The sequence below is a fragment of the Lissotriton vulgaris genome, chromosome 6 (assembly GCF_964263255.1).
Source record: "Lissotriton vulgaris chromosome 6, aLisVul1.2, whole genome shotgun sequence".
NCBI classification, from domain to species: Eukaryota; Metazoa; Chordata; class Amphibia; order Caudata; family Salamandridae; genus Lissotriton; species Lissotriton vulgaris.
The window spans coordinates 1,917,065,067-1,917,081,541 of record NC_141694.1 but is presented as its reverse complement, the minus strand read 5'-3'; positions in this window follow the sequence as shown (position 1 = coordinate 1,917,081,541).

Below are 16,475 nucleotides of genomic sequence, written 5' to 3'. Positions count from 1 at the left end.
TCCTGCTTTAACATTCTTCGCATGCTCAGAAAAACATTTCGCTGGATCCCCTCCGAAACAAGGAAAACAGTCACCCATGCTCTGGTCACGAGCCGACTGGATTACGGAAACACCCTCTACGCAGGCACCACCGCTAAACTCCAGAAGAAACTCCAACGAATCCAAAACGCATCAGCCAGGCTCATATTAGACATCCCACGCAACGAACACATCTCTGGTCACCTGAGAGACCTCCACTGGCTACCCGTCAATAAGAGGATCACTTTCCGACTGCTTACCCACGCACACAAATCACTCTACGACATCGGACCAGATTGCCTCAACTCTCGGCTGTCCTTCTACACCCCCGCCCGCCAACTTCGCTCTTCCAGCCAAGCCAAGCCACTGTACCTCGCATCAACAAGACCACCATGGGAGGCAGATCCTTTTCACACCTGGCTGCCAAAACATGGAACTCACTCCCCGCTTACCTTCGCCTCACCCACAATCACCTAGCGTTCAGAAAGCAGCTTAAAACGTGGATATTTGACAAATAATCCTCCCCCCTTTCCTAAGCGCCTTGAAACCCTCTGGGTATGTAGTGCGCTATACAAATTTCATGACTTGACTTGACTTGACTTTTAACAATCCTCACAAAAGTAACCAGCTAGCTATCACTAAATACTTAACTGAGTCACTGAAGACGTCACCAAGGAGAAACCCGTCACGTTTCGCCGTACTAAGGACTGCACCTCGGGTCCAAGACAGGGCGACGGTCAAGGCAACGGCCCACTGCAGCCGTCCTGAACGGGAAACCCTCGTGGAAGAGAACTTCGGGCCACTTTTGCGATATGCCGGGATCGATGAAGTGGGGCGCCTCCCTCAGGAATCTTCACACGAAGCTTCTCGAACTCTTCAGGCTTTTGGACCGGTACCGAATGACGTCGCCCCACGTTGGACGCCAATAGGAGTTCTGGACTTTTTGGTTCCGTCCAGAGGTGTCAGGGAACAACACCCAAAGACCCCGGAGTTCCACCTGCCTTGGTGCACAAATGAACAGAAACACGGGCTTCTCGATGGTGGCGTCAAAGACCAAAGGTTTATTACTGCAGGGACACAGAAGTCACAGATACTACACACGGGCAGTAACCAGGAGCCTGTTCCATTTGTACAAAGCGGGTTGCTCCTTATATACTAGTTTTTGGCCTTCAGGCGAATTCTCCACATGTTGGTACATTCCCAAAACCTTTGTGTCGTAGACAATAAATATTTGGTGTGCACAGGAACTGTTGATAAAATCTAATACAAAACATCTACGAAGAGGGGTTCCCACTAGTTCATCACAATCCCTTGTCAATATTGCATTCAAGAGCCGGACCGCCTCATCGTAAAGTTCGTTACCTCCCCCTAATAAAGAGTCAGAAAGAAAGGAACGGAGCCAGGTGTGGAAGATAGGAAAGCGGGATAAGAGATGCTTGTGGGTTGTAAATGGGCAAGGCTACCGGCTTCGGCCGCCTAATCATGATCAGGACAATGGGCACGAAGACCAGTTTAGCAGGACTGGCCTCGGGCAGAGGAGGTAGCCTTTGTCGAGTCATGCAGCTACAGCGTGATCTGGTTTAAGGTGCACGTGTCATGTAAGAGGTGAATCTCCGGCTAAGGCTACGTGTCCTTAATCGAAGTGGAGTGATCAGAGGTTATTGCGTATGTGAGGGCAAGAAAAGACAAAATGGCGGTCATGATCTAAGATGGATGCCGTGGGTAGATCAGAAATATGTCAATAAAAGGATTGCTCTTGCTTGTAGCGTAGCGAAAACACCAGGATATACTAAATGGATCATTTGCGGTTCGCTGATACCAATATTATGTATTTCCGACAAACTTGAAAACACGGGTTCAAATCGTCACGGAACCGTCACGGAACCTCAGAGCGGTGATCAGCAGCGGGGCAGTGCCAAGCCCAGCTTGGAGCTGTGATCAGCAGCGGGGCAGTGCCAAGCCCAGCCTGGAGCTGTGATCAGCAGCGGGGCAGTGCCAAGCCCAGCGTGGAGCTGTGATCAGCAGCGGGGCAGTGCCAAGCCCAGCGTGGAGCGGTGATCAGCAGCGGGGCTGTGCCAAGCCCAGCTTGGAGCTGTGATCAGCAGCGGGGCAGTGCCAAGCCCAGCCTGGAGCTGTGATCAGCAGCGGGGCAGTGCCAAGCCCAGGGTGGAGCGGTGATCAGCAGCGGGGCAGTGCCAAGCCCAGCTTGGAGCTGTGATCAGCAGCGGGGCAGTGCCAAGCCCAGCGTGGAGCTGTGATCAGCAGCGGGGCAGTGCCAAGCCCAGCTTGGAGCGGTGATCACCAGCGGGGCAGTGCCAAGCCCAGCTTGGAGCGGTGATCACCAGCGGGGCAGTGCCAAGGCCAGGGTGGAGCGGTGATTAGCAGCGGGGCAGTGCCAAGCCCAGCCTGGAGCTGTGATCAGCAGCGGGGCAGTGCCAAGCCCAGCGTGGAGCGGTGATCAGCAGCGGGGCAGTGCCAAGCCCAGCGTGGAGCTGTGATCAGCAGCGGGGCTGTGCCAAGCCCAGCTTGGAGCGGTGATCACCAGCGGGGCAGTGCCAAGGCCAGGGTGGAGCGGTGATCACCAGCGGGGCAGTGCCAAGCCCAGCTTGGAGCGGTGATCACCAGCGGGGCAGTGCCAAGGCCAGGGTGGAGCGGTGATCAGCAGCGGGGCAGTGCCAAGCCCAGCTTGGAGCTGTGATCAGCAGCGGGGCAGTGCCAAGCCCAGCTTGGAGCTGTGATCAGCAGCGGGGCAGTGCCAAGGCCAGGGTGGAGCGGTGATCACCAGCGGGGCAGTGCCAAGGCCAGGGTGGAGCGGTGATCACCAGCGGGGCAGTGCCAAGCCCAGCTTGGAGAGGTGATCACCAGCGGGGCAGTGCCAAGGCCAGGGTGGAGCTGTGATCAGCAGCGGGGCAGTGCCAAGCCCAGCTTGGAGCTGTGATCAGCAGCGGGGCAGTGCCAAGGCCAGGGTGGAGCGGTGATCACCAGCGGGGCAGTGCCAAGGCCAGGGTGGAGCGGTGATCAGCAGCGGGGCAGTGCCAAGGCCAGGGTGGAGCTGTGATCAGCAGCGGGGCAGTGCCAAGCCCAGCCTGGAGCTGTGATCAGCAGCGGGGCAGTGCCAAGGCCAGGGTGGAGCGGTGATCAGCAGCGGGGCAGTGCCAAGCCCAGCCTGGAGCTGTGATCAGCAGCGGGGCAGTGCCAAGCCCAGCTTGGAGCTGTGATCAGCAGCGGGGCAGTGTCAAGCCCAGCCTGGAGCTGTGATCAGCAGCGGGGCAGTGCCAAGGCCAGGGTGGAGCGGTGATCAGCAGCGGGGCAGTGCCAAGCCCAGCCTGGAGCTGTGATCAGCAGCGGGGCAGTGCCAAGGCCAGGGTGGAGCGGTGATCAGCAGCGGGGCAGTGCCAAGCCCAGCCTGGAGCTGTGATCAGCAGCGGGGCAGTGCCAAGCCCAGCTTGGAGCTGTGATCAGCAGCGGGGCAGTGTCAAGCCCAGCCTGGAGCTGTGATCAGCAGCGGGGCAGTGCCAAGGCCAGGGTGGAGCGGTGATCAGCAGCGGGGCAGTGCCAAGCCCAGCCTGGAGCTGTGATCAGCAGCGGGGCAGTGCCAAGCCCAGCCTGGAGCTGTGATCAGCAGCGGGGCAGTGCCAAGGCCAGGGTGGAGCGGTGATCAGCAGCGGGGCAGTGCCAAGCCCAGCCTGGAGCTGTGATCAGCAGCGGGGCAGTGCCAAGGCCAGGGTGGAGCGGTGATCAGCAGCGGGGCAGCACCAAGCCCAGCGTGGAGCGGTGATCAGCAGCGGGGCAGTGCCAAGCCCAGCGTGGAGCGGTGATCAGCAGCGGGGCAGTGCCAAGCCCAGCGTGGAGCGGTGATCAGCAGCGGGGCAGTGCCAAGGCCAGGGTGGAGCTGTGATCAGCAGCAGTGTCCCAGTCCTGTCTGCTTTACTCCTTCGTGGATTGCTGAATATCTGCTGTGACCGCGTGAGGGTGTGATAGTAGTAACAGTGCTGTAGTGACACTAACCCTGAGCAGTGCCCTGCAGCCACTTGTGAACCACAACGTGAAGAAAATGCCTCGCATCAGCACCAGCGAGGAACGGGTACCTCGACATCTGGAGAGGTGTGGCGCAACGGCCAGGGCAGCTGACCTCGGAGCACAGGGTTCACGGTTCAATCCCCGGCTCCGGCGGCAGCTCAGCTCAGCACAGTGTGACTCTGGGCAATAGCTCACTTAATTTCCACGACGGCCCTCAGCGCCTTGAGACCTGTAAGGGTGAGTAGTTTGCGCTTTACAAATACGGATTTTACATCTGGCCCGGCCTGTGAAGCCACCGACCTCCGTGGCCACTCCCACAGCGTAAGGACTTCTAACCCTCTGTTCACATCAGGACTATAGGAAGCAGTACATATTATATTAAACAAAACATAGATTAATTTTAAATACATTATACTTATTTTTTGTTTACAGTAATGTCAATTTAAACCTATCCATAAAAGGTCCTTACTACTTATACACTATATCGATCCCTGAACCCTAAAAACTCCTTTCTACTGGTGTACTCTACCTGTATCTGAGGCTTAAAAAGTAGTTACTACCCCTAAACTAAACCCATTTGTAAACCCCCAAACTCTTATAAAACTCAAAATCATATAACTATATAGTAAATTAGTAATATTTAAAATAATAAAAAGGTTTAAAGTTAATTTTACTTTTACTGTATATGTGTGAATGCAAACAAGAAGCAGAGAACCCTGGGTAGTTCTCAAGTTAAGTTGGAGAGCAGTTCACCTCAAATGTCTGTTTTTATAGGATTAGCACAGTGCCATCCGCGCTGAGCTGGACACTGTAAAAGCAGCAGCCGACGTACACTGGGTGCTCCCTTGACGTACACTGGGTGCTCCCTTGACGTACACTGGGTGCTCCCTTGACGTACACTGGGTGCTCCCTTGACGTACACTGGGTGCTCCCTTGACGTACACCGGGTGCTCCCTTGACGTACACTGGGTGCTCCCTTGACGTACACTGGGTGCTCCCTTGACGTACACTGGGTGCTCCCTTGTGTCTGGACAAAGCTAAGCCTCTCTGAAGAGCTCTAACTAGAGCAAAGCGCGGGTCGGGGGTTGATTTTATTCATTCTAGGTTAACTTGGATGGCATTTCATCCAATCCAAAGTCCGGGTATATCTATCCTCTTCTGTGTGGCTTGTTTTTTAAATGTGGTTTTCACAAGAGTCCCAGATTTGTGTAATGGCAGCTGCAACATTTCTCCTGTTTTGGCGACAAATCACAGGGCTCGGTCCTGTTTGAGTCCAGTGGGACTGGCCAATCAGAATGTTTTATTTTCCCTCAGGAGTCCAGCGGAACTAGATAGAGCTATTTTTAACATCAGTTTCTCAAAAACAGGTGAACAGACCTACACCAAGTGACTAAAAGCATGCTTTCTGAGATCTAGCCTACTACCATTTCTGTGTTTCTGTTCCTGTTCAGCCATGTTTTTAGGTATCTTCTGTTACCTATGAAAACTGCATGGGAAAATGTGTTTGAGCCCCCTCCCCTTTTCTTGGCCCCTGCTTGACAGAGCACCTGAGAATTTTCCACAAACTAGAATGATTTTTTCAATGTGTGTGGGGGGGTGTTTGGGGAGGGGTTGGGGGGGAGGAGTTCGGTGAAAATTCATCAAGCGGCACCAAAGTTGAAAGTAAAACGGAAAACTATTTTCTTATGGAAACTCTGACTTAGAGTATACACATTACACGGTGGCGGCCGCCACAGCTCGAGCACGTGTTTATAAATCTAACTTGCCTTTGAAATCAGACTGAAAACCTTCCTGCAATGTAAAGACTCTGGTGTAAAGCCTGCGAGCTAAAAGCAATGTACTACTTCAGCACCCACCCTTGTAACAGTCTTTGTTTTGGAGCAGAGGTAGGCCGATGTCAAGGTTGCCAGCCTCTACTTGCAGTATCCGCTTGGAAACCCGGGGCCTCATTTATGAGGCCTTGCGTCAGTTTTGCACCGCCAGTGCGTCACTTTTTGTGACGCACCAGCGGCGTAAAAAATGCACCTTGTTCAGTCATATTTACAAAGTGACGCATCTAGGTAGATGCGTCACTTTTTAAACCCCTGCGCCACATTATACCTGCGTCAGGTATAATGTATGCAGAGGGGGCGTTCCCCCGCAAAAAGCCTCGTAATAGTGACGCAGTGAAATCTATGAGATTTCACTGCGTCACTTTTAGGATGCTGTTGCGTCAAAATCTTGCGCCTGCCTCACAGCAGGCATAAGACTGACGCAGGCTTTTTCACATGGGGCTTTCCCCATGTGAAAGGACGCATTGCTGGAGTTGCGTCACTTTTGTGACACACTCCAGCAATGCGTCACTTTTGCGCTTACAGATACGTCAGAAATACTGACGTATCTGTAACTCCTTGCGACATGATGCGTCATACATTAAATATGACGCATCATTGGTGTCGCAAGGAGTGCACAGTGAAAAGTGACGCATTGCTGTTTTCACGCAGCGATGTGTCACTTTTCATAAATAAGGCCCCCGGCGCCTTCACTCGCACTATCACAGTTTGACTGTGTGTCCAAAGGCCGAGGCTGCAGCTATTGGGAGGAAAGCTACAACGGGTTCCATGATAGGTTGAGACTCCCAACAAACGGGGTCTATGATAGGCTGAGAGTCCCAACAGCTGTGGCGAGGGCTCCACAGTACTAGACACTCCTCGATGGGTAGAAGTCTGGGCTCCCCGGATTGGCACTTACACTCCTGCCCGCACTTCTGACCCCCCTTCGTACCTGACACGAGTTCTGCAGCAGACTTGCGTTGTTGTAAATTTGACGCGGCGTTGAAGTGCTGTTTTTCCTGGATTTCCTTAAGTTTGTCGTGAGAGAGCGCTACTTGTTTGCTTTTGTTTGTGGTGTGAACAGTCATCTTGTAATTCTTCTTTGCAGAAGCAGGCGATGGACTGCGGCCCTGTGAGCAGCACCTGATGTACCGAGGCAGCTCGAAGAGACCCTCAGTGATCGGCGTCTGGGAGCTGGGCTGAGGCCAGAATACGAGCACCTGTTTAATAGAAGTGCTTGTCCGAGGGTATCCTAGGGTGGGCACAGCACCGGGGCGGGCTGCTGCCTCGCATTGGTTGTGGCCTCGATCAGGACGCGCCCTGATAGCACATTTGTACATTTCCCATCTACCATCTCTTAGGGAGCGGCGAAAGAGGGTGGTCTTAGAGGGATAGCACTGGGAGTTCAAGGCAAGCTCTAGTTATGTGGAGTGCCGAAGACCATCAAAAACCATAATCCCTATTTAATACTAAAATAATGTTGCCCTCCCTTGAGCATTGTAGACAATTTATTATTTTAATAGATTTGTTGAACTATGTCACATGCTATGAATTGGAAGATCAAAGTTTTGTATAAGTCGCATGAGTTGATGCCTCATAAATAATTTAAATAAAAGACTGCAGATGACTCTGGATTGATCCGTTTGTTCCTGGACTCTGCTATTCCGCCAACAATCTCTCCATCTCTTTTTCAAGGAATTCTTTTGTAAGTAATGCTAAATTGTACATTTTACAAGCTCTTTGGCCAAAAAACTGGTCGAAGGTAGGATTTTGATTGTATGTGAGTGTGAGAAGTTGGCCCGATATGCAACGTTCGCTATTCTAGCGACCGCTATGTATCGTTCCAACGACCCTTATGGTGTTTGGTTGTAAGTCAACCTATAGACCAGCTATCCTAGTAGCGTGGATACGAGCAGTCTAAGGCTAAAGACTCGAGAGGGCGTGTTAAGCCAGCTGTTTACCACACATGTACCCCTTGAACACCCAGTGAAAGGACACCACACAAGTGTTATGAAAATAAACAGTATATTTATTAAGAATCACAACAGCCCTGTACTCTTTATGAGGACAGGGTACTAAGCACAAACCAAATCCCTTAGGCAGTATTTTTAACTGTTGCCAGAACTCCACAGTAATTGTTATTATGGATGAAAGTCAGATTGAGACAGGAGCGGTTGCTTGTTTATGTATTTAAGATTGTTCAGCAAGGGATTTTTTAGCCCTCTCCCATGAACGGTTGCAAATTATTGACATAGGTGCATTTTGAAGAACAGTTCAGCATTGGCTCAGGTATAAACATGTTTAGACTAAAATATCATTCTGCAAACTGTTTTGGGGTTCTTCCCGGGGAACTGCAGGGATACTTGGGAGCAAACAAACAAGTTATGCACCAACACTGGTGATTCTTACCACTTCATACGAACCTATTTGATTTTTGCGTTTGTCCACCTATCATCTTGTTCAGCTTCCACCCTTTAAGTGCTGCAGCTGGCTTCCTTCAAAGTGCCGAACATAGAAAGCTGTGCCTACTTCCACGAGAAGCATTGTCTCCCTTCCCTTGTTCAGGAGACAGGACACACATGGTCCCCACTTGGGCTTTTGGTGCTGCCTTCTGTGAGAAAGTGCCTCTTTTGAAATGGCTAGCCCCCACATTCTGCCTGGAAAATAATGTGGTTTTGATTGCAGGGCACAGGGTCCCTGCAAACCAGGTCCCCTGTGCCAGTGCTTCTTCCCTAAAACTGTTGCACAGTTGGCCCTTCAGGCCCCTGTAAGTCCCTAATAAATGGTACCTGGGTACAGAGGGCATGGGAATAGAAGAGGGTCCTCTCGGGACCCCTCACCAAGGCCATGCCACTGCAGCTTGCATGCATTGGTGCAGTGAAAAACAACAGTCAAAATGACACACTGCATCTGTGCCCTGCCAACTAGCACAGCGTAAGGTATAGGTTAGTCGCCCCTCTGGCATGCCTTACAGCCCGAAGGCAGGGTGCCCTATATCACAAGCGTGGGCATATCTACATGAGCAGATACGAGTTTACAGTATTTAAGTCTATTCTATAATATTGTAAGTTTCAGGGAAGCCATAAAGAGTACATGGGCTGGAAACCCGGCAACTCGAGTTCCCCAGCACCATGATGGCTTCTCTGAACCCACGAGTGTTTGGTGCCAAACAACCCCTCTTAATAAACCCCCACTGATGCCAGCGTTGGATTCATTAAACCATGTACTCAGATGGCACTCAGAGGTGCCCCTGAAAACCTAGCCCACCCTGGTGTGGTCTCTGACTGGCTTTAGGCAGCCTGCCACCACCAGACAAGTTTCTGGACCTCTGGATAGAGAGCCTCTGCTCTCTGAGGCCAGAAATATAGCACAGCCTGAGCGGAGGTGTCAAGAGGGGAGCTTCCAAGGCTGCTGCCTTTGTAAGGCGACCCCAGCCTCTGCTACTAGCAACAGATGGCAGCCCCCCACTTCAAACCCCACGTTTGATGGGAGAACCGCTGGATAAACGTAGGAAGATTAGGAGGTGTGCCCCCTATGCCAACTCCATCCCACAGGTGCTGGAGATGATGTAAAGCATATGTTTCATTGCCCTCCGTCACATCTCTTGCCCTGGAGTGATAAACAGTGCAAGACTGAAGGCCAGTTCTCTGCACGGCACCCAGAGCGGCCTCCTACCAAGGCTGGTTGTAGCCGCCATCTGTTGTGGCCTCTGGCATGGTAGACGTAGTGCGAAGCCCCTCCAAATTCTCTCCAGATACCTGCGCTTTTATAGGATCTGCTCATCAATTTTATGTCTTGTTTATAAAATAAAACCGTGCTTGAACACTCTAAAATCTCAACAAAATTAAAACAATATGGCGATAAAATCACACATCTATAATTTTACATACGGATAATTTACCCCTATAATAAAACAGAAACATATCGGCTTTCACTTTGAACATCCATAAGGTTATGGCGACCACAATAAAACAAGCATTTGCAATAGGCCTCGCAATTACGCGAGTTTGAGCGATTGGCATTGTAAACAACAATGCCTGTTTTTTTCTTTCTAAAACATAATTAAAAGGCATCGTCATTTAGAATGCCAATAGCTTAAACTCTGGTAAATTCTAGACCTATTGCATTGCAAATGCTTGTTTAAGAGTAGGCAGTGGTACCATGGATTTACCTGGAGGGCAACAACCCCTAAATATGAGGCAATGATGAATTGCGTGAACGCACTCTTCTTGCAGTTCTTTGATTCAAGAGATCTTTTTTTCAATTTGTCTCTTTCTTTCTTGGATCCTGTCCTTCTGAGCACTTCGCTTCTGTTCGTACTCCTAATGGCATCCCCTATCTTGAAGCCCTAGTGTAGAAAGTCGGCATCTGGAGCACTTTAAGGTTCCATAGTGTGTTATCTAAGGTTGTAGGTGATTGCCTACTACTGCTGCTACGTCCGTTGGTCTACCTCACTAGATGTATTTATTTGACTCTCACAAGGCCAGCGAATTGCTTAAGCATGAATTCCCTTGCAATCAATTTCCCAAAGACAAGTTTTCCCACTCAATGGCATCTTTATTACTGTGGATTCCTAATTCTCTGTTCCTGAGAGGTGAGGTGTTGGGTTCCAGTGCCAGAAATTGCCACAACTATCCTGAAAATCCTGTGTGAAAGGGTTCTAGGATCTTTCTTCCTTAGCCAGACTCTCATCGCTTCTAACCACCTCTTTCTTTTACTATGGGATATATGATTACTACCCACAACAAGTTGTTCTTCAGCACCAATCATTACTTCTGTCCTCTTCTCCATACTTCCAGTAACAGACTAACAAACAGCTCGAGGCTCTGATGTTCAGGCCCTGCCCTTGGTGGGGTGTATATTGTGCAGAGGGAAAGTCTGCTGCAATAGTTGACATGGCCAAGCCTTCCTAACCTTTGTACCAATGACACCTGTCCGGATTCCTGTTAGCTTGCTTGAATGTAGCCACATTGCCTAGGACCTGTTATCAGACGCACCTTAAAGGCTCTCCACCTTTGTTGGACTTCTGTTGTCTCACAATGACTTCCCACGGCTTAGATCCACACATACTGAATTCTCTCAGTTTTGGTTCCATTAGGATCGCATCTTCTTATCGAAGGTTTATGAGATGGCTACACCTTACGCACTCAGGTTGTTACTTCATAAATCTACTTGCCGATCTTTGGTGTTATCTGAGCCACCAGTGAGGCAAGAAGAGGTATCACTGTTACTATCTCAGAACTAGGGGAACATAAACTGCACCTGAAAGCCTGGGTCCCGCCATGGAGAAGGAAAAGGTTTCCAGCAGGAAAAGACCTGAGGTTAGGTTGGGTCAAATAATGGGCCCTTGTTTGGCGTACTGTCTGTCTTGATGTCTTTCTCTCCATGGACTCTAAATGCTCGAATGGACCTCAATTCAGTAATTGCCAAACAATGTTTTTGTGCGGGGTTTTTTGTATACTTGGACCTATGATTATTGCAATTCATATGCTCAGAGACTGAATATTACCTTGCTCTCGATTCTGTAAAGCGCTCTGATACCTCCGGGTCTTGCTAGCGCTATATGAATCCTTAAAATAAAATTAATTAAATTAAAAAATCCACCCTCCTGTGGGAGGGGACATAGTCCTCACCCTGATTGGAGGAGTTCGCCATCCTCAAGATGGCGGGGACTGAAAGGTGTACTTCACCTCTCGTCCCTCACATTAAGGGTGGGGGAGTTGGCAGATGTGGGCACACCTCCTATTCTTCTTAGGTTTACCCGCCGGTCTTCCTGCCCAAGAGGGGGGTGTAAACCGGGGACTCCCAGCTGCTGCTAGCAGCAGAGGCGGAGGTCGCATTACAAAGTCGGCAGGCGTTTGAAGCTTCCCTCTCAAGCACTGTGCCCATCCAGGGGGGGGGGGGAGATGTGACAACTCTGCCCAGGATGTGCTTTGTTTCCGGTCCCAGAGAACAGAGCCTCTCAACCGAGGTGGAAACATGCCTGTTGGTGGCAGGCTGCCTAAAGCCAGTCTGTGGCCACACCAGGGTTGGTAGGTTTTCAGGGGCACCTCTGAGGTGCCCTCTGAGTACATGTTGCAATAAATCCCAAACTGGCATCAGTGTGGCTTTATTGAGAGGAGTAGTTTGGTACCAAACAGTCCTGGGTTCATAGACGCCATCATGGTGCTGTGGAACTTCCCTGGCACTTACACTATCTAAGAATGGACTTAAATATTGTAGGGGCATATCTGCTCAGCCAGATATGCCCACACCTGTGGTACAATGCACCCTGCCTTAGGGCTGGAAGGCCTGCTAGAGGGGTGACTTACCTGTACCTTAGGCAGTGCTAGTTGGCATGGCACACAGGCAGGGTGCCCTCTCGACTTTGTTGTTTAGCTTGCACCGGGGCATGCATGCTGCATGTAGTGAAGATACCCTCGATGGCCGCCTTTAATATTTGTAATGAGGATTTCCTCAATGGGCGCCTGGATTTGTTGTGAAGATGTCCTCTCCCAAGATGGTTGCCCTGGAGTCTCAATCTCGCGAGGCTTGGAGGCATTCTGCGCCTGGAAAGTTAGTTACACTTTTTAATTGCGACTCTTATTAATACAAATTCATATAAAATTGGACGCCTCACTGTCCGAGAGTGCAGCCCACATACAGGCATTCTTTACTTGACATTCTATTTGCATGCACGTCTTTAAGGGTGAGGAGCCTCGCAAACATGCTTTCCTTGATTTGCTGCATGTCTTTTTGTGTTATCAGGACACTTTTTATTTGTTTTTAATTTTTAACACAATGCATGTGTTTCTCACTGAGGCTAGTGATAAAGTTACTGTTACAATGTTAAATGTACATTGTAAAATAAGTAAATCCAATAATAGTAGGTATTCTTAAGTTGGTTTATTAGACATAGTTGGTAGTAAGGAAGGCCCCACCGGGAGCAGCATCCAGCTGCTCAGCCCCACTCACTCAAACTGATCACACATTCAAACCATGCATACACGAACGTTCCAATGACATCACACACACAGGCTGAGCAGCAGAGAAGGAGAAGACCAGAATATAACACATCTCCCTCTTTTAAAACAAAGAAAAGAAAAGAAAGCAAGAGGAAATAAATACAGTATGCCCTGACGATGACAAGGTCAGGATTTCAAATAAGCAGTCAACACAAATAAATAAATGACTACAAATAAAAATTCTGAAATTAACAAAACAATCTGACAAAATAGACCTCACATAAGCACCATCCCCCATAACAAACCAAAATCCTAAATATCACAAATCATGCCAGTTGGCCAGACTGTCACAAAAAGCAATAGACAGGGAACCAAACTAGATAAAATGGCGCCCCAATAGAATAACAAAAATAGGACGCAGAAGTCCCCACACGCTACCCGAAACACACTTAAAATAAAATACACCGCACAAGGCGCATAACTCCTAGTGCATGGGGTACATGACACCCCAAGTTAATGTACTCAAATTACAACATTCCGCACGAGGTACATGACTCCCCAGCGGCTCTCTGTAAAACTGAACACCTCTAACTGAATAGAGCACTTGCGAGGTTCAACAATATAAATCATGAATGAACAGAACTGAGGGCTCTGCAGCCTCATATAATTTAACCTGAAACAGATGGAGCACCTCAAACAATGAGCACCTATGTGGCTCCGCAAAAGATACACACTAAAAATCCAAACTTGAAAAACTAATCTTAAGAAAATTCACACTAGGATTGAACACCTCAAAACATTTTGAGCACTAAAAGTGGTTCAATGCAATAGATGAAACATGTAGCCCCTGCACAACTCCTTACAGTAAAAATGTGAACTCCTCTATTAGAATAGAGCACTAAGAAAAGTGGTTCATCGAAAACATACAGGAAAATAAATCTCAACACCTACCAACAGTAGTTCCAAAACATGTAGTTAAATCACACGCTCCGACTAAGAATCACTAGAAATAAATTAAATTGAGCATCCCAACTCAAATAGCGCACTCCTATGGCTCAACAAATTAAAGCCAATACTACAAAGAATGAACTCCTCAAATAAAATGAGCACAAATGTGGTTCATTACTATAAAATAAAAATCTAAAACTTCCACGACTTTGCGTAGTAAAACATGACCACTAAAAATCATCACTTAAAGAAAACAAATGAGCACCTGGAAAAAAGTTCCAGTACATAAGTAGCTGAATTCAGTAAACGTAAATTAATCTATCAAAATGACAGTAAAGGAGCACATGAACAAAGATCTCAGCATATAAACAGTTCATGTAGTAACAGTAAACCTAATCAGTCTCTCTGAACATAACATGTAAACAAGCGTAAACATATCATCACAAGTACACATGTGATTAGCAAATAATGCAAAACAAGAAACTAAAACAATAAAAGTAGTCACCGTTGTCACGTTAAACAGCTCCACTTCTTCAGCAAGGCAGGTAAATGACATTCAAAGAATTGAATCCAGAGTGTCCAAATCGAATGGATGATAATTTCCTGTAGTCGTGCCATAATGAAAAATAGACACTGGATGGCGCAGATGGAACAGAATTAATGTATGCAGTACGTAATGTAGGAATTTTCCGAAGAAAACAGCTCCGGTGAGCAATCTGTGGCAGTTTCAAAATCAATCTCAGTCAAAATGTCTATTAACACAGTACCTTTCTCATGAAGAACACGTTGAAAATCCGCTGGATGTTACTGAGGAGACAGGAGCACAATGAAAGAACTTAGGCAGTCAGTCATCCGTAATCTCGACGCTCTTTGACCCTGCCATGACAGTTGTTGCCAATGATGCACGTACGTGCGCATAAACCCTGCGTGAACTTGACCCTTCATGACGCTGACGCGCGTCCATAGATGACAACGTGTTCCACAGAATCACCAATACTGTGGCAGTATTCTGTTGCGTCATCATTCAGCACTCAGCCGGCCAAGTAACAGATCTTCAGCTGAAGAAAAAGACAGTTGGAAATGACGGTAGGCAAAGTACAGTACGTTACAAATGGAAATGGATTTCCAGGCATACCAGCCCCACAATTTGAAATACAGCTTCAGGCTGAAACTCCTCCTTTTTTATGTCAAAGTCCGACGGTCCAGAAAATTAAATCTAATATTTTAAAACCATATAAAGTCCAACGCTTGTAACATACCTTTATGGATGTCTTTATGGATGGCTGTCAGATGTAACATGACACCGGTGGGGCATCAAAGCGTTGCTTGTCTTCTTAAAGCTTTTTCCACAGTTAATTTGCAATCATTTTTGTAGTTCCATGTTTCAAGTTTCAAATGTAGTTCCTGCACACGTAGTTCTTTCTCCCTCGTCGCCATTGTTACAAAGTTAAATGTACATTGTAAAATAAGTAAATCCAATAATAGTAGGTATTCTTAAGTTGGTTTATTAGACATAGTTGGTAGTAAGGAAGGCCCCACCGGGAGCAGCATCCAGCTGCTCAGCCCCACTCACTCAAACTGATCACACATTCAAACCATGCATACACGAACGTTCCAATGACATCACACACACAGGCTGAGCAGCAGAGAAGGAGAAGACCAGAATATAACAGTTACCTTCTAAAAAAGTGCATCAGTGTATGACCTTGGCTACCGGAATCTTGTGGCATCGCCAGCCCAAACTAATGAAGAGTTGCCAAAGTTATGTGGTAAGGAAAGGCAGTCAGTATTTCTTTTCTGTTGCACTGCTCGGTTTGCAAAGTCCTGCAGTGTGCGCCAACATTCAGCCAACCTCGGCCTTGTTGACCTGGGAGGGGCATTGAAAAGCTTAAATCTTGCCGCCCAGAAGCAGCACAGAAGAGAAATCATTAGTGGGTGGATTTTCACAGGACTGTTGCTGTCATTAAAGCCCTCTTTCTGGGGCACTCTCAGAATGCGCTCCTCCTCGATCACCACTGGGGGCCTGTTCTGTCAGACCTGCTTGCAGACAGTTGGCTCTGCCTTCTATACGAGGTGTCCTGTCTGCAGTGTCCTCTCTTACAAGAGACAGCAGGCCACTGTGGTTACTGGTGGAGTATCTTGTATACTTCAAAGCCCGTGCAGCAGGTTTCCTGAGCCGCTGTTTGTTCTCCAAGTAAGTGTGCGTCATCAGCCTGATGCAATGAAGTGCAAAAGCATTTACCTATGATTCTGCTGAGGGACCACCCTCAATCAGGGAAGGGTGAGGGTCATACGCCGCATAATAAGGCCATATTTCCACAATACACTATCCTGAAACTGTATAAATGAGGTTTTGTCAGAAGTGAGTGTTTGTGTCTGTCTCGCTCACTGTCTACCTGCCAGGCCTTGTGCCTGTGTCGGTCAGCAGGCTAGTGTCTCTTTGCGTCAGTCTGTCTCCATCAACGCCTCTCTGTTTAACACCATCTGTTTGTCTGTCCTTCTCTACTTGTTACTAGTGACCTTTACATTGAGCAACAGCCCTGAAACCAGCCTTCATTCACTAACTCTGTTTTCAGTCTACAGTTTTATCAGCACCTCCACCCTGTCCACACGTGTGCACGTAAGACTTCTGACGGCTCATGAAAGGGCAGGGTCACTGCCCTTCCAATTGTAAAGCAGAGAGTGTGCTCAGATAGCATGTGCACAGGCATAAGCACACACACACACACACACA